Source organism: Astatotilapia calliptera, chromosome 7, assembly GCF_964374335.1.
Source record: "Astatotilapia calliptera chromosome 7, fAstCal68.1, whole genome shotgun sequence".
NCBI classification, from domain to species: Eukaryota; Metazoa; Chordata; class Actinopteri; order Cichliformes; family Cichlidae; genus Astatotilapia; species Astatotilapia calliptera.
Genome location: NC_137428.1, coordinates 50,190,032 through 50,208,369, shown reverse-complemented (window position 1 = coordinate 50,208,369; position 18,338 = coordinate 50,190,032). Strand labels below are relative to the sequence as shown.

The window sequence follows — 18,338 nt, the reverse complement described above, 5'->3', positions numbered from 1 at the left end:
AAATCGAATTTCCCAGAGGAACCCACCCGAGGGATTAATAAAGTTCTATCTTATCTTATCTTATCTTATCTTATCTTATCTAAACTTAGAAAAACACATTAAGACAATAACAAAATCAGCTTACTTTCACCTCAAGAATATTTCAAGGATAAAAGATCTGATGTCTCAACAGGATCTGGAAAAACTAGTCCATGCATTCATCTTTAGTAGGCTTGATTACTGTAACAGCATCTTTACAGGTCTACCTAAAAAAATCAGTCAGACAACTACAGCTCATTCAGAACTCTGCTGCTCGAGTCCTCACTAAGACCAAAAAAGTGGACCACATCAGTCCAGCTCTGAGGTCTTTACACTGGCTGCCTGTCTGTGAGAGGATATGTCATGGTCGGCTGTGTGGCAGGCAGGCAGGAGTGGTGGACCCAAAATGCAGGATTCTTAGTAAACGAGGTTTCAACTGAAAATGCAGCTTTAAACATCAAGATAAAATAAAACTCACAAAAGTAGTGATGGCCCGCTTGAAGCTGAAGCTCCGGTGCGTGTGTCAAAAAAATCAACACACTGCTTCAGAAGCACTGTATCGAAGCTTGATTTGTTTGGCCAGAGTCACGTGATCGGGGACGTCCGAAGCTTCATTTAGAACCTAACTGCTTTGGTATCTGATTCAATGGTTTATAAGGAAGCGAATCATTCACGGGATTTGTGGAGTGTTTTGATGGTGACAGATAGCGAAACACTGATCATTCCACTGAGAAATTTGGAGCCAGCGAGGAATAGAGGGGGTTCTGTTGTGTGGGAGAATTTTGAGTTGATTTTTGTCAATCGGGTGAGTTTTCCAGCTTTGTGTTCTGGCCGTTTACTTTTGTTTTGTGCGTGTTTATTATATCTGAAAACGGGAAAAAGGTAAAATGTCAAAAATCTGCTTCCATAATATAAATATCATTAAATAACTTAAAACTTAAAAAACTTCCACTTGACTCTTTATATGTAATGTTGTAAAAATATATATTTTATTGTTTAATTAATCTGAAAATGTTAGTCTGCCAAATGTGCAGCAATTGAATTTATTTATTCTCTTTAGCTGATAGTTGGTGGGGCCCAGGTAGACTGTAAAACTGCATCTCTACCAGTTTCTGTGCACTCCAGCCTCCTCTGGGCCATGTGAAGGGATTTTCCTTAAGGCAGGATAAATGATCTCCACCAAAAGGAACAGGTTCGGCCATCGCACATTAGAACAAATTCTCTTTTTAAATAAAAATGAAAAAGGGTTACCTTAAATGCATCATGTTTTTAATTTGCAATTTCATAAGCATTTTCCTTTCCATTTCACAATCAATTCTACCCCCAGGTCAAAAATATGTCTGGGAAAATTTCCCTAATATAATATTATTTATAAATGCACCTGTCTAGCGATTAATTGCATAAGTGCATGGAGGCAGGACCTCAGAGCAGAAGCATACTCCATAATGTGTTGTACATTATTATATGTATATATTATATGTAACGTGGTATTTTTTTCAATTATTGTATTTACTAACATCAAGAACTCACAAGCAAAGGAAGACCACACCATGATGCATGTTTAAACAAGGAGAGTTTACTGGTCAAAACTATTTATTAAACAAATAAAACACATTTTTTTAACCACCAAAAAAAATACAGGTTCAAAGCAACACAACAGCGGCCCAATATCAGACAAAACTCCACTGTGTAGAGTAGGCGATCGTAATGAAGCAGTTGGTTTTATTTTGTGGATTCAAGCTGCTCTTTGTATTTTTGGCCACCAGATGTCACCAGAGAGGACTGTGTTGAAAAGCTTCGAGTAATTAACCGTTTTTCAATACAAGCTTCAGTGCTTCAGAAAGCTTCATTTGGCCATCACTACACAAAAGCAAACAAAACTCTAAACTGAGATGCAGGCAGACTGGAAATCATGAACAAACAGCAAGTGAGGGTGAACAGACGTTAACGACGCGACACTGACACAAAGACACACTGGGCTTAAATACACTGAGGGAGTCATCAAGGAATTAGAGACAGAAGGGGGACACAGCTGGGAGAAATAAGACCTAACGAGACAGGGAGAGCAAAGCTGGAACACTGACATCAGACAGGAACAAGAACCTTCAAAGTAAAACAGGAAACAAAACACACTTTACTAAGACACGGACTAGACAGAGAGAGACAGACTTGACACTGACCAAAGTCTACTAAATAATCATCATAATCAAAACAGTATCACTGATAAATCATAAATCATAATCTAGAAAAACACCAAAGCATGAAAAACAGAAAGCTGGGTCAACATGACCCAGAACCGTGACAGGATAGACTTTAAAGTTCTGATGCTGGTCTATAAAGCTCTGAATGGTTTAGGACCAAAATACATCAGTGACCTCCTGACCCAGTATGAACCTTCCAGATCCCTCAGGTCATCTGGATCCGGTCTTTTATCAGTTCCCAGAGTCAGAACCAGACACGGAGAAGCTGCATTCAGCTTTTATGCTCCTTATATCTGGAACAAACTCCCAGAAAGCCTCAGATCAGCTGAAACACTCCGTTTATTTAAATCCAGGTTGAAGACTCACCTGTTCTCAGCTGCATTTGAATAAAGCACCAAATCCACACTTTTAAGCTTAAATTTCAAAACTAACATTTTAACTACTGATTTTATCTATTTCTGATTTTATCTGTTTTGATTTTATATACTGTTTTGTTTGTTTGTTAATGAGTTAGTTAGTTTGATTGTTTTAATCAATTTTAAATCATGCTTTTTACTTGTTCTTGTTTCTAATGTCTCTGTAAAGCACTTTGAATCACCTTGTTGTTGAATTGTGCTATACAAATAAACTTGCCTTGCCTTGCCTTATCAAAGTTGCAGTCATCCTCAGTGTGTTTGGATCAACGTAAAAATGTGATTAAGGTTTTTCACACACTCAATAAAAATCAGCTCCCATTCAATGCACAGAACAAAAAATGGATAAATAACTTCTCCCACTAATGTCAACAGAGTAATTACATGTTAACATATATGTAGGCTACAACAAATAAAATTGAATATACTGGATGAGTAACAAGCCATGCCTGCCTTAAAATTAAAATTATGTTCCATCAGGGTGACGATGTAATTGTTATATTTGTGTGTATAATGTAATGGGTTTCTGCAGTGATGGCTTTGATATGATTTAATCATTAATGTTGTGCACATTCAGATGTCCGATATGGGCAAAGTTTATTGCTTTTTAAATAAAAAAAAAACTATTACTACTTCAGATTCTGTTCGTTTACAATTCATTTGTTATTTAAATGCATGCATTCTTGTGCATATTTTCAGATGTGATCAACTTTTAAAGCAAAACAATGAATAAATAATACTTCTTTTATTAGTTCCTTTATATTGGTTTGAAGTTTATTGTTACCTGTTGCTTACAAGCTGCCTCAAATGTCTGGCCCAGGGACATTTCTTGGTTTGAAAATCTGATCCAACTAAATTTATAACTGCTGTAGTATTTTTTGGAAATGCACATGAGTGAAACATAGTCACTTTATCTATTTTCAGAGAAGGAAAACATCACTCTGCCCTTTTCCCCACTCATGATATTAAACTATGTTACCGGTTGGGGGAAAAAAGAAAGTTAAAAAAAGAAAAGAAAATTATAAGTAGTCAAAAATGTGTAAAGCACAGTAAAATAGAGAGACATTTATTGAAATGTGAAGCTTTTTATTTCTTAACGATTTACTAACAGGATTTATGCATCAACTAACAAAGTCTGAAAACAAAACTTGTCAGTAAAGAAATAGAGAAGACTTCCATTTAAGATTTTTGTAAAATGGCTTTTTTTCCCCCCCAGATGATGCATTTAAAAAGTTATAGAAGGTTGCAAAATTTATTTTAATACGAAAACCCATACTGTTCTCTGGGTGAATTTAAATTAGGAGTACGGTATGAAACTATAGTAGTAGTGAGAACAGTAATCCCAATTATTAAAGCGCAGAACACAGTCGAAACTATGATTGTGGAGATAATGTTGAGACAGCGAGCAGTGGAGCCATAACGTCGTGCACCATCCACATCTCCAACCACCTTCCTGTCTCTGGCCTGGAAGGATGAAAACATTTTATACACTTTAAAAACTTTAATATCTGACATTTCCTGTGTTGCTATTACTACTTCTGGTCAGCCATTTGTTCTATTATTTTTAACTTATTCTCACTTTTTAGGTTTTATTTTACTGAGCTCTGTCCTGTACCATTTTATTTTGACCCCCCCCCCCCCCACACACACACACACACACAAACACTTCTAAGAAATTAAAATTTGTTACCATAAACTCACCTTGATGGAATAAATGAGAGCTGCAAGTCCAAGGCAAAAAGGATTTGCGTAGGCAAAGCAGCAGATTGACCAGATGATATGGTCTTGCGGGTATTCAATGATGACTGGTACATCTGTGTTGATGTTCACAGCAGTCTGCTGGACCACTGCAGGCTGAATAGGGAGTCCACCATAATTCACGCCCTGCAATGGCACGTCTTCAGTCGGGTAATCTGGAGGATTCATCACTCAAACTGTTCTCAGCTCAGCTGCAATGTGGAGAGGAGAAAGTTGTACAAGAACAAGAGACTCACCACAAGTTGTGGCTTTTGAAGCTTTTGGGGGTTGGAACAGGAAGCTCATGAAAACCAGATCTACAACTATTTCATCACTACAAAATACAATAACACACTAAGAATGCATCAAACTGTCACATTTCTAAATATGAACCTGCAAAAAAAATGTATTCATAGCAATGCCAGGTATAGTTTATTAGCTGGATTTAAATGTAATACTGATGTTGTGCTCCTCAGATGATGAAACTACAGTGGGCCAAAAAAGCATTTAGTCAGCCACCAATTGTGCAAGTCGTCCCACTTAAAAAGAATCATATTGTCTGATTTTTAAAGAATTTATTTGAAAATTATGGTGGAATATAAATATCTGGTCAACTACAAACAAGCAAGATTTCTGGCTCTGAGAGACCTTTGATCCTCTGTCCTCCACTTGTTGTCTGTATTAATGGCACCTGTTTGAACTCATTATCAGTATAAAAGACACCTGTCTACAACCTCAAACAGTCACACTCCAAAATCCACAGACAGACAGAATCCACACACTTAACCTGTTACAAATTTTGCTTGAAAAGTCCGCTTTGCATAGCAGATTGAAGACTTGAGGAAATACACACTGTTCAAGAAAACAAATGATCAGCATTACTCCAAAGTGGCAAAGCTCATGTAAATACTAATGTATAGTTTAAATTGTATGTCATAACCTACCAATGTCTTGTGTTTGAAATTTAAATGATTTGTTTAAACCCACTGATGAACTTTGAACTGATGAACGTATTATCGAGATAATAATAATCTATTATCGAGATTATGAGTTCAGCTGCATTCAAATGATGGGAGTGAATTCTGTTTGCATTAGGTATGTCCTGAGTTGTCACGGATTGCCGGGGCAAGCCGTGTGGAATGTAGAAAAGGACCCAAAAGGCAGCAGCTCTGGAGCAGGTGAGTGTTTATTTAACAAAAGAAAATACAAACAGCAATGGCGTGGGTGAAGGTGAAACAGGAAAACCTAAACTGGGTAAAACTAACAAAACAAACCAGAAACGAAGATGCAGAGGTCCGGGGAAATACATACGGAGAGACGCAGGGAGACCGAGGGGAAACAACACAGACGAACCAGCAACTACTAAGACAGAAAATACAACTTAAATATACTCAGAGAACACAGGGAGATTACACACAGGTGGGAGACACAGCTGGGAGTGATAAACATGATGAGACTAGGGAGGCAAACTGAAAACACTCACATAAGACGCAGACCTTCACAATAAAACAGGAACTTGCACATGAAAGGACACAAACTAAGAAACGCGGACTGGATACAGGAACACACGGGCAGAACAGAGTAAACACTAACCAGAGGAAGAACAGAACCAAAATCGTGAAGAGAAAACACAAAACGCTGGGTCAAAAGGACCCAGGATCATGACAGAACCCCCCCCCCCTCAAGGGCTGGCTCCTGACAGCCCAAAAAAAACCAGAAAACCCGACCAGGGCGGGCGGAGGGGGCCCAGGACGGAGGGCACGAGGCAAAACAAAACAGGAGCACCAGAAGACAAAAAGAAAAACAAAACACAAGACCAAAACCAAAAGAAAAGCACACCAAAGCACAGGAAAACAGAGTCCAAAACAGAAAAGTTCAGGGGGCCGGCCAGGGGGCCGACCGCACAGGAGTCCAAACAGTTCAGGGGGCTGGCCGTGCGGAAGGCAACGGCGGCCACTCAGGCGATGGCGGTCCGGGAGCCGGCCGTGCGGAAGGCAACGGCGGCCACTCAGGCGATGGCGGTCCGGGGGCCGGCCGCGCGGAAGGCAACGGCGGCCACTCAGGCGACGAGGGTCCGGGGGCCGGCCGCGCGGAAGGCAACGGCGGCCACTCAGGCGACGAGGGTCCGGGGGCCGGCCGCGCGGAAGGCAACGGCGGCGATGAGGGAGACGACGGAGCAGTTCAGGGGGCCGACCGCGCGGAAGGCAGCGGCGGCGACTCAGGCGATGGTGATCCGGACCAGGCGAAGCACAGGCTGAAGCTGGACCAGGCGAAGCACAGGCAGAAGCTGGACCAGGCGAGGATGAAGACTCGGATGAAGCGGGACCAGGCGAGGATGAAGGCTCTGAGGCTAGACCAGACCAGGCGAGGAGGACGATGAAGCTGGACCAGGCGAGGAGGACGATGAAGGCTCTGAGGCTAGACCAGACCAGGCGAGGAGGACGATGAAGCTGGACCAGGCGAGGAGGACGATGAAGCTGGACCAGGCGAGGATGAAGACTCGGATGAAGCTGGACCAGGCGAGGATGAAGACTCGGATGAAGCGGGACCAGGCGAGGATGAAGGCTCTGAGGCTAGACCAGACCAGGCGAGGAGGACGATGAAGCTGGACCAGGCGAGGAGGACGATGAAGGCTCTGAGGCTAGACCAGACCAGGCGAGGAGGACGATGAAGCTGGACCAGGCGAGGAGGACGATGAAGCTGGACCAGGCGAGGAGGACGATGAAGCTGCAGCAGGCGAGGAGGACGATGAAGCTGCAGCAGGCGAGGAGGACGATGAAGCTGCAGCAGGCGAGGAGGACGATGAAGCTGCAGCAGGCGAGGAGGACGATGAAGCTGCAGCAGGCGAGGAGGACGATGAAGCTGCAGCAGGCGAGGAGGACGATGAAGCTGCAGCAGGCGAGGAGGACGATGAAGCTGCAGCCGGCGGCTGGACGGGCTCCTTGGGCCCCCCAGCTGATGAGGTAGGGAGCTGGACGGGCTCCTCGGGCCCTCCAGCTGACGAGGCAGGAAGCAAGGGCCGGAGTGGTCCCTCGGACCCTCCAGCGGAGACATGAGACGAAAACCGGAGCGGTCCCTCGGACCCTCCAGCGGAGACATGAGACGAAAACCGGAGCGGTCCCTCGGACCCTCCAGCGGAGACATGAGACGAAAACCGGAGCGGTCCCTCGGACCCTCCAGCGGAGACATGAGACGAAGGCCGGAGCGGTCCCTCGGACCCTCCAGCGGAGACAGGAGACGAAGGCCGGAGCGGTCCCTCGGACCCTCCAGCGGAGACTAGAGACAAAGGCCGGAGCAGTCCCTCGGGCCCTCCAGCAGAAGTCAACACTAAGCCAGCAGTCATGGAGTCCTCTGGCAAACACGAAGGCAACTGGCAATGCACTGAGCACGGGCCCTGCACAGGCAATGCTGATATGGCGCAGTTCTCATGTAGCTGCCTAGACTTCAGGGGTCCAGAATCAGCTGGGGACTGAGACCTAGCCTCTGGGGTGGCCCTGGAGCGGCAAACTGCGCCAATGGCGGCTGAACCAAAAAAAGCACCTTGAGGTGAAATTAAACTGTCTCCCCGCATGGAGTGAATGAGTGAAGCCGATGATACTGGAGCTACTGGGGCCTGCGCTACAGGCGGCACTGGAGGCTGCTGGAAACTGAGCTGAGGGGGACTCTGGAAACTGAGCTGAGGGGGACTCTGGAAACTGAGCTGAGGGTGGCTGCGGGGGAGCTAACCGACCTGAGGGTGGCTGCGGGGGAGCTAACCGACCTGAGGGTGGCCGCGGGGGAGCTAACCGACCTGAGGGTGGCCGCGGGGGAGCTAACCGACCTGAGGGTGGCCGCGGGGGAGCTAACCGACCTGAGGGTGGCCGCGGGGGAGCTAACCGACCTGAGGGTGGCCGCGGGGGAGCTAACCGACCTGAGGGTGGCCGCGGGGGAGCTAACCGACCTGAGGGTGGCCGCGGGGGAGCTAACCGACCTGAGGGTGGCCGCGGGGGAGCTAACCGAACTGAGGGTGGCTGCGAGGGAGCTAACCGAACTGAGGGTGGCTGCGAGGGAGCTAACTGAACTGAGGGTGGCTGCGAGGGAGCTAACTGAGCTGTGAAGGACTGTGGGGGAGCTAACTGAGCTGGGAGTAGCTGCGGGGGAGCTAACTGAGCTGGGAGTTGCTGCGGGGGAGCTAACTGAGCTGGGAGTAGCTGCACAGGCGATACGCAGCTCGCGTTGACATCCGCCACACAAAACACAGCCCCTGAATGAACAGTCACGTTGTCTGGAAAAGACACAGAGTCCTCACTCACCACAGCCGGTGAATTAGAAGTCCGAACGTGCGGCTGTGGGGTGGCGTGTCGGCAGCGCGATCGGCGTTTCCTCCCTGCAGACGGCTCCGACGGGCCGGGCAAGATCACATCCGGCGAGTCGGGCAGCGAGGCAGGAGTGGCTGAGAGAAGGTGAGGTGTGTGCTGGAGAAAAGCCTGCATGGTCAGAGGAAGCGATTTTAGAAGCCATGGCAGGCCGGAAAAGAGCCGTTGTAGCCGGCTTTCGACGATGCGGCGAAGCTCCTCTGGAGGGTTTTCAAGCCACAGCCCGAGGAGAATCTCCACGTTATATGTAACGTCGTCCCGGAGCTCCTCGGACGGATTTACTGCTGCTGGGTCCATGGTGGCTGGTTCGTACTGTCACGGATTGCCGGGGCAAGCCGTGTGGAATGTAGAAAAGGACCCAAAAGGCAGCAGCTCTGGAGCAGGTGAGTGTTTATTTAACAAAAGAAAATACAAACAGCAATGGCGTGGGTGAAGGTGAAACAGGAAAACCTAAACTGGGTAAAACTAACAAAACAAACCAGAAACGAAGATGCAGAGGTCCGGGGAAATACATACGGAGAGACGCAGGGAGACCGAGGGGAAACAACACAGACGAACCAGCAACTACTAAGACAGAAAATACAACTTAAATATACTCAGAGAACACAGGGAGATTACACACAGGTGGGAGACACAGCTGGGAGTGATAAACACGACGAGACTAGGGAGGCAAACTGAAAACACTCACATAAGACGCAGACCTTCACAATAAAACAGGAACTTGCACATGAAAGGACACAAACTAAGAAACGCGGACTGGATACAGGAACACACGAGCAGAACAGAGTAAACACTAACCAGAGGAAGAACAGAACCAAAATCGCGAAGAGAAAACACAAAACGCTGGGTCAAAAGGACCCAGGATCATGACATGAGTGATGCTGGATTACTTTAAGATTATCATTAATCAAAAGTACATGTAGGAACGAGTGTGAATGACGTATGTTAAATAAAGTGATGCGCACATTGTGGGCTGACTGGAGGCCTGGTCTCCACGAGGACATCAAAAGAAAAAGCCTGCCTGACATTCACAGATGCAGGTACAAGAGCTTGAGGGAAAAAGCAAGAAGGTGAGATCAAGGGGAAAAGATAACAGGACACACAGGAAGTGCAACTGCACAGTATCTATTTGAGTATGTGTGTGAGAATCAATATATGTGGTGATGTGGCAAAGAAAAGCAGCAGTTCTTCCTCCCGCTGGTGACAATGCGTATCTGGGTAACAAAAGACTTGACCTTAGACAAAGAACATGGAAATACAGTCTCTCAAAAAATCATAACACAGTGTTTTCAGCACCACGTTATTGTCAGAGAGTGGTTCATAACTGCAGGTCATTATGCTCAGTTTGCCACTGAGCATAATACATGGAGCGTACTCTCTAGAAAGTTTCATTGCTTTTCACAAAAGTCTATGGTCATGCGTCCAATAAACTAATTTGGCTATACAAAAAAGGTTGGAGAAACCTGTAGTCAGCTGAGACTGAAAAAAGTCACTTGTATGAATGATGAAATGTTTCTCCCACTGAAAACACTACGTCCAAATAATGTCCAACTTATGGGGTACCTAGCATTGCAACAAAAGATTAAAGATGAAAATAAAAAAAAAACCAAAGAATTAATTAACCTGCCTAATTTTAATGAAAGTGAACAGAATGTTTCAGAGGGTTAAATATGACTCACATCCACTGCTGTATAAATAAGATTAACTGTTTCCTGTTTCTGAAGAACTGGTGGAACATGTATTTATCCCCACCCACCACCACCACCACAGACACACACACACACACACACACACACTACATCTAACAGCAGCAGTTTAAGGGGAAAAACATACAGAGAGACAGGAAACTGAGAAGATGTGAATAAACAGTGTGTATTTGACAAAAATAAGTGTGCAGCCAGGGTAACCGTCACCAATGTTCCCTCTAAGATTGCGTAATTGCGCACTGCTGGCACGGTCTCTGCGCAGAGAAAATCTGTGTTGCCACAAAAAAATCTAACCTGAATTGAAATTAAAATATATACATTAACAATTCTGTCTTGCAGTGTTAGTCAGCAAGTGACTGTCTGCTCCAGTATGGGATTAGAACGATGCCACCTTATCCCATAGTCCAGCCAATGATGCGATTCACATTTGTATATATGCAGCTAATCAACGTCGACAGGCTATGATAGCATCCTTATGCGCCGACACTGGTGTTTTAGCTAGCAAAGCGGCATGGCTGATGTGAAGCCACGTTAATGACAGCGTGTACAACCACTGGAGATGTGAGCTGGACAGACAGAATAACTCACGGAAAAAGACACACTCAGAAACATGAAAAATTAGAGGGAACATTGACTGCCACTGAACAAAACTGTTTTATAGACTACATGACAGCATTCCACAAGCTCCTATATATCTTTCTGATCTTTTGAAATTGGTATGCTCCGACGAGATCTTTGAGGTCTGCAGACCAAATGCTTCTAGTTGTCCCTAGGTCTAGATTAAAACACATAGGGCTTTTGCTGTGACTGCTCTGAAACTGTGGAATAAACTGCCTTTAAATATCAGGACCTCTCCAACACTGGATACTTTTAAAACTCATTTAAAGGCCCATTTTTACTCTTTGGCTTTTAATTCTGTATGTGTCTGTCATTATTTAATTCTTATTATTTTCTTATCTTTTATTTTACTTTCCTTTAAAATTTTATCTGATTATTTTACTGTAGAGTACTTTAGTCAACAGTTGTTTTTAAAAGTGCAATATGAATAAAAATTGATTGATTGATGTTTTTCTTTCGCAAACTGCATAAAAGTTTTGGGTCTATTGCTAAAATGAGTGCAACAGTAAAAACGCTAGGAAGAAACTGACATTCTATGGGTAAAACATGTTTCTGTTGTAGGAACTGTGCATCTGCAAAAACTCCTGTAAATCCAGGATGTTCAACCATGTTAGTTGTAGGAGCCATATGAGTTGCTCCTTTTTTGACTAAGTGGGTTGGTTTAAATGGACTAGCTGTATTGGTGCACAGGTGTGGGGCGTGTCTCATGGGTGTGGTAGACGATAAATGTGGTTGCACTCACCTGTTCACCGCACCTGATGTTGATGAGCAGAAAGGTAGGGTGAGCATGAGGCAAAACTTTCTGTTGACCGCAGCTTTAATGATTTTTATGTATTTTGACTGTAACTTGATAGTTTTTGTATATTTATGCACTAATTGATGCCATGCCATTGAAGACATGGATGAAACAAATCCAGGATGATTTGAAGGCCCTTCGACTTGACCTCGAGCAGGCAAAAACCATCGCCTTAGATCGAAAAGCGTGGAAGATAATCGTTGGTCAAGCAAGAGAACCTGGGGCACCTACAGCAGCATACTGGTTGCGCGGCAGACCACCGCCACTGGTCGCCCGCTAAGGACAAGAAGAAGAATTGATGCCATAGGCCAAGTTGTAATTTGGCATAGTAATTGGTGCAGTTCTTTGTGAGTTGCAGTTATTTGTTTGTGCAGTCTGTGCATTTGTTTAATAGTTAATCCCAGGCGCTGATTTGTATATTGGACAGTTGCATGTGGAATAAAAGGAGCAAATGGTACAGAAGGGACAGGGATGAAAAATGATATTAAATGTCTCAGTGGGTCAGTAGCAGGTAAAACTGGAACTGGATCAATCTCCTCCACAAGCAAAATGGCAGACCAACACCATCAACCTCATTAGAACTATAACCTGGGCGAGCTAAATATTCCACAGTAAGGCATCGTCACTGATTTCTAGAATTGTTTTGATTCCGATTCACAAGGTCCCCATTCAATTCAATCCACGATTTGATTCAATTCAATTTAAATCAGGGATATTTTGCATTAGACAGTCAGAAATATTATAATTCTGATCATTTATCAGTACATATCCATATTTTTATATCTATAAAAAGAAAGCTGACACTTGTAAGACGTCAGAGGTGTGAGCATCACAGCAGATGCCTTTGAGTCAAAGTAACTGAGGATAATACACAGAAAAAACACAAAGGAGATTTTCCTGGCCTGGCTTTTTACAGCAGATAATCACCTTAAAAATATTCTGCAGTAGAACAAAAACAGAAGACAACCATGAATCAACATATAAACATTACCTGATGCTGCTGAAGTGAAGCAGAGCAGAGGTTTAAATAATTAGAGACTAAGTTTAAATTTCTTCAGTATTGAACAGCAGAAATGAAGAAATGAGACTTTCTTGTCGGAAGTCAGTTAAAAAAACAAAAACAAAAAACCAGCGGCCAACAACGGTAGACTTCCACGTAATAAGAAAGCAAATAGTGCAGAAAACAGAGATTTTTAGATAGGAAACTGTTCTTGAAGTACACCGAGAGAGAGAGAGAGAGAGCTGTGCAGTAAGTGTGAGTAAATCATGGTGGAAACAAAACAGCAAAAGTAAGAGGGAATTCATGACAATGTTTATGTGAAGCAAAATCTGAAGTGTAGTTTGGATCTTCTTTTGCTGCTCATTCAGTCAATTTTGTTAGGAGACAGGCAAATCCTACAGCTCCAGAATCTAGCACAAAAAAGACATAAACACACTCGCAGATGCATCAGAATCTGTGAGCTGTTGGCTGAAAGCGCACTTTGTGTTTATGTCTTTGTGCAGAATCTGTGCACCTGCTCTCGTTTATGTTTTTAGCTGTTTGGTGGTTGTTGAAATTTTGTGGGGTTTAACCTGAGATTCTGGCGTTTTGGGAAAATAAATTTATATGTAAAAATCCATTCAGGATTTTAATGAATCAATATTGCGTTATTCAAGCTAGAATAGATTTTAATCGGAAAATCAATAATCAAAACCCACCTCTATTCCACAGCTTCACCTCGACCCACCTCTGACCCTGAAAAACAAGCTTCAACAACTACCAACCTCCATCTATTCAATTCAATTCAATTCAATTTTATTTATATAGCGCCAAATCACAACAAAAGTCGCCTCAAGGCGCTTCATAGATACAGAGAAAAACCCAACAATCATATGACCCCCTATGAGCAAGCACTTTGGCGACAGTGGGAAGGAAAAACTCCCTTTTAACAGGAAGAAACCTCCGGCAGAACCAGGCTCAGGGAGGGGCGGCCATCTGCTGCGACCGGTTGGGGTGAGAGAAGGAAGACAGGATAAAGACATGCTGTGGAAGAGAGACAGAGGTTAATAACAGATATGATTCAATGCAGAGAGGTCTATTAATACATAGTGAGTGAGAAAGGTGACTGGAAAGGAAAAACTCAATGCATCATGGGAATCCCCCGGCAGCCTACATCTATTGCAGCATAACTAAGGGAGGATTCAGGGTCACCTGGTCCAGCCCTAACTATATGCTTTAGAAAAAAGGAAAGTTTTAAGCCTAATCTTAAAAGTAGAGATAGTGTCTGTCTCCCGAATCCAAACTGGAAGCTGGTTCCACAGAAGAGGGGCCTGAAAACTGAAGGCTCTCCCTCCCATTCTACTTTTAAATACTCTAGGAACAACAAGTAGGCCTGCAGAGCGAGAGCGGAGCGCTCTAATAGGGTGATATGGTACTACAAGGTCATTAAGATAAGATGGGGCCTGATTATTTAAGACCTTGTATGTGAGGAGCAGGATTTTGAATTCAATTCTGGATTTAACAGGAAGCCAATGAAGGGAAGCCAAAACAGGAGAAATATGCTCTCTCTTTCTAGTCCCTGTCAGGACTCTTGCTGCAGCATTTTGGATTAGCTGAAGGCTTTTCAGTTAGTTTTTTGGACATCCTGATAATAATGAATTACAGTAGTCCAGCCTGGAAGTAATAAATGCATGAACTAGTTTTTCAGCGTCACTCTGAGACAGGATATTTCTAATTTTAGAGATGTTGCGCAAATGGAAGAAAGCAGTCTTACATATTTGTTTAATATGTGCGTTGAAGGACATGTCCTGGTCAAAAATGACTCCAAGGTTCCTCACAGCGTTACTGGAGGCCAAGGTAATGCCATCCAGAGTAAGAATCTGATTAGATACCATATTTCTAAGATTTTCAGGGCCGAGTACAATAACCTCAGTTTTATCTGAATTAAGAAGCAGAAAGTTAGCGGCCATCCAGGTCTTTATGTCTTTAAGACATTCCTGCAGTTTAACTAATTGGTGTGTGTTATCTGGCTTCATGGACAGATAGAGCTGGGTGTCATCTGCATAGCAGTGAAAATGTATGCTATGTCTTCTAATGATACTGCCTAAGGGAAGCATGTATAATGTAAACAGAATTGGTCCTAGCACTGAACCCTGTGGAACTCCATAATTAACCTCAGTGTGTGAAGAGGACTCTCCATTTACATGCACGAATTGGAGTCTATTAGATAGATATGATACAAACCACTGCAGCGCAGTACCTGTAATACCTACAGCATGTTCTAATCGCTCTAATAGGATATTATGATCAACAGTATCGAACGCTGCACTGAGGTCTAGCAGGACAAGCACAGAGATAAGTCCACTGTCAGAGGCCATAAGAAGATCATTTGTAACCTTCACTAAAGCTGTTTCTGTGCTGTGATGAGCTCTGAAACCTGACTGAAACTCTTCAAATAAACCATTCCTCTGCAGATGATCTGTTAGCTGTTTGACAACTACTCTTTCAAGGATTTTTGATATGAAAGGAAGGTTGGAGATTGGCCTATAATTAGCTAAGACTGCTGGGTCTAGAGATGGCTTTTTGAGTAAAGGTTTAACTACAGCCAGCTTGAAGGCCTGTGGTACATAGCCGATTATTAGAGATAGGTTGATCATATTTAAGATCGAAGAATTAATTAATGGCAGGACTTCTTTGAGCAGTTTTGTAGGAATGGGGTCTAAAAGACACGTTGATGGTTTGGAGGAAGTAATTATTGAAGTTAACTCAGAAAGATCAATTGGAGAAAAAGAGTCTAACTTAATATCAATGGTACTAAGAGTAACTGTAGATAATATTACATCTGTGGGATGATTATTGGTAATTTTTTCTCTAATGATAAAAATTTTATTTGTGAAGAAGTTCATGAAGTCATTACTAGTTAACGTTAAAGGGATGGTTGGCTCAAAAGAGCTCTGACTTTTTGTCAGCCTGGCTACAGTGCTGAAGAGAAACCTAGGGTTGTTCTTATTTTCTTCAATCAGTGATGAATAGTAAGATGTTCTGGCTTTGCGGAGGGCTTTCTTATAAAGCAGCAAACTATTTCTCCAGGCTAAATGATGATCCTCTAGATTTGTGACACGCCATTTCCTCTCCAGATTACGAGTCATCTGCTTTAGGGTACGTGTTTCAGAATTATACCACGGAGTCAGGTACTTCTGATTTGAGGCCTTAGTTTTCACAGGAGCTACAGTATCCAGAGTCGTACGTAGTGAGGAGGTGAAATTATTAACAAGATAATCGACCTCTGTTGGGGTAGCGTTCAGATAGCTGCTTTGCTCTGTGTTGGTACAGGGCATTGGAGATGATAACAGTGGGTGGATTATATTCTTAAACTTAGTTACCGTGCTTTCAGAAAGACATCTACTTTGATAAAGTCTACTCTTCACCGCTGTGTAATCAATTATTGTAAAAGTAAATGTTATCAGGAAATGATCAGACAGGAGAGGGTTTTCAGGAAACACTGTTAAATGTTCAGGTTCGATGCCATATGTTAAAACAAGATCTAGAGTGTGATTAAAGTGGTGGGTGGGTTCTTTTACATTTTGAGAGAAACCAATTGAGTCTAATAACAGATTAAATGCCATGTTGAGGCTGTCATCTGATGACACAATATACTTCTAGACCAACTGCATTGAGTTCAGGAGACCAGTAGCATATACAAACACCATCATGGATGAAGAGATCCCTTCCAAATCACAACCTGGGAAGTTCACCTTCGATATCAATGTTTGTGAATGGACTTGGAAAGATTGTCTGAGTTTAATATTTGCCACACGCGGAGTTATAACGGCAATTGAGGAGACTGAGAAAAAAATAAGACAATGAACACATCACAACCATGAACTGCAGTAGATTGTGGCAAAGGCAGACAGAGGTGGAGAGGTGAAGGGAGAAGAAAACATGGAACACACATTAATATTGGGTTAAGGATTGTCCTAAAAAGCAGGAATCTCAGGCCGACTGACTCGGGGTGGAGTTTGAGAAAGGGAAGGGTCCTCAGCATCGCAACAAAAGGTTAAAGATAAAAAATAAGACACGCACACAGATAATTTCATTAGCCCACCTACTGTCACACACAGCCAATGAAAGCTACTCATAAAGATGGCAATTTCTCTCATTACTGTTAAAAATATACACACACACTTGCTACCAAATACTGAGTTCATCAGCTGCTGACAGAGACCTGCCACAGTTTACTCTCCAGATTACAGGACATCAGCTTGAGTTTTTAGTAGACTCTGGCGCTACTGTAAGGACACATGAATGTAGATTGTCGTAGCTGACATATGGTGCCTCAAGTGGCCTGTCTGAGTAAGGCAAGAGAAAATCAAAAAGGACAGAACCCACGCACGTTCTCTGGGGTGTGTGTATTTGTGAAGAAGAGGAGAGAAGTAGCTGTCTCCCGCATGTTGTCAGGGCCAGCCACATTAAGAAAGCCTCACAGTTCGACTGAGCCCAAAAGGGGTACCAGAGAGGTCAGTGAAACAGAAGTCTCGAGAGTTTTGTTCCTTGCGTGAAGCTTGGCTTTGTGTAGCCGCGAGCCACAACGGGTGACGCTGCGGACCATAATCAAAGTAGATAACGTGGGGACAGGGCGTTGGAGCGAGAGCAAACTTTAGCTGCACTTTTCTTTTAGGCCCACCACCGTTTCTAGTTGGATTAGGCTGAGTTTGGCCGTTAATTGAACGTTTGGTGCAGGGCAGCATGTAAGCATTTAGTAAGTACCAGGGTCAATTGTACTAGGGGGGTCACGGACCCACATCCTATCACCCTCAGTCGTTCAGGGCAACTTGTACATACCCACACCCCTACATAGCGGGAGCTGGTAGCACCTACACTACCAATCAGTGATCAGTTAATAAATTAAGTGGTTAATATATTTTGATGCATGCTCAATCATCCAGGTAAGTAAATAAGTAAAGGCGCTGTCAATTGGTGTTCGCTCTCTCTGCGGTAGAGTATCACTTCCTTTTCCTGCTCAAACACAGTGGTGTTTTTGAGTAGCTTACCTGCTTAGCAATTTAATTAAAAACTTTTAGATACCTTTTTTTTCATAGTATAATCTTCGCGTGCTTCATCCGAAGCACACTTTCTGTGTACTCACTACCTAATTTAAAGCCAAAGTATTCACTCACTGTGAAGTCGCTAGCACCATGGCTACTTCACCTGTCCCTCCTGCACTTTCTTGCTCATTGTGTCAGATGTTTAGTTACTCCTCAGCCTCTGTAGCCAGATGGGCTACTCGCCTTCCGTTTTTTTTTCTTCTCTCATTCTCTCTCTCTCGCTCGCTCTACCACCCTCGCTCTCTTTCCGCTGCACTCGCTCCTTGTATCAGGTGATTGGGTTAATTGGGAACCCACCTGCACATTGATTGCAGGGTGGCGCTAGCCCGTATAAAGCTAAGCCGATGTTTTGTTGGATTAATCCCTCCTGAGCTTCTGGTGCGATACAGCAGTAAATGCTGGCGTACTGC

General features: G+C 43.6%; 1 long non-coding RNA gene across 1 annotated transcript; it reads right to left on the bottom strand.

Annotated features, from left to right (window-relative positions):
- Positions 1–3,697: 3,697 nt before the first annotated feature.
- LOC113026450 (uncharacterized) lies at positions 3,698–4,648 on the bottom strand. The gene is made up of 2 exons (XR_013910574.1): positions 4,334–4,648; positions 3,698–4,096 (listed from the first exon to the last, which is right to left on the bottom strand). It is a non-coding gene; the product is annotated as an uncharacterized LOC113026450 (long non-coding RNA).
- Positions 4,649–18,338: the final 13,690 nt, after the last annotated feature.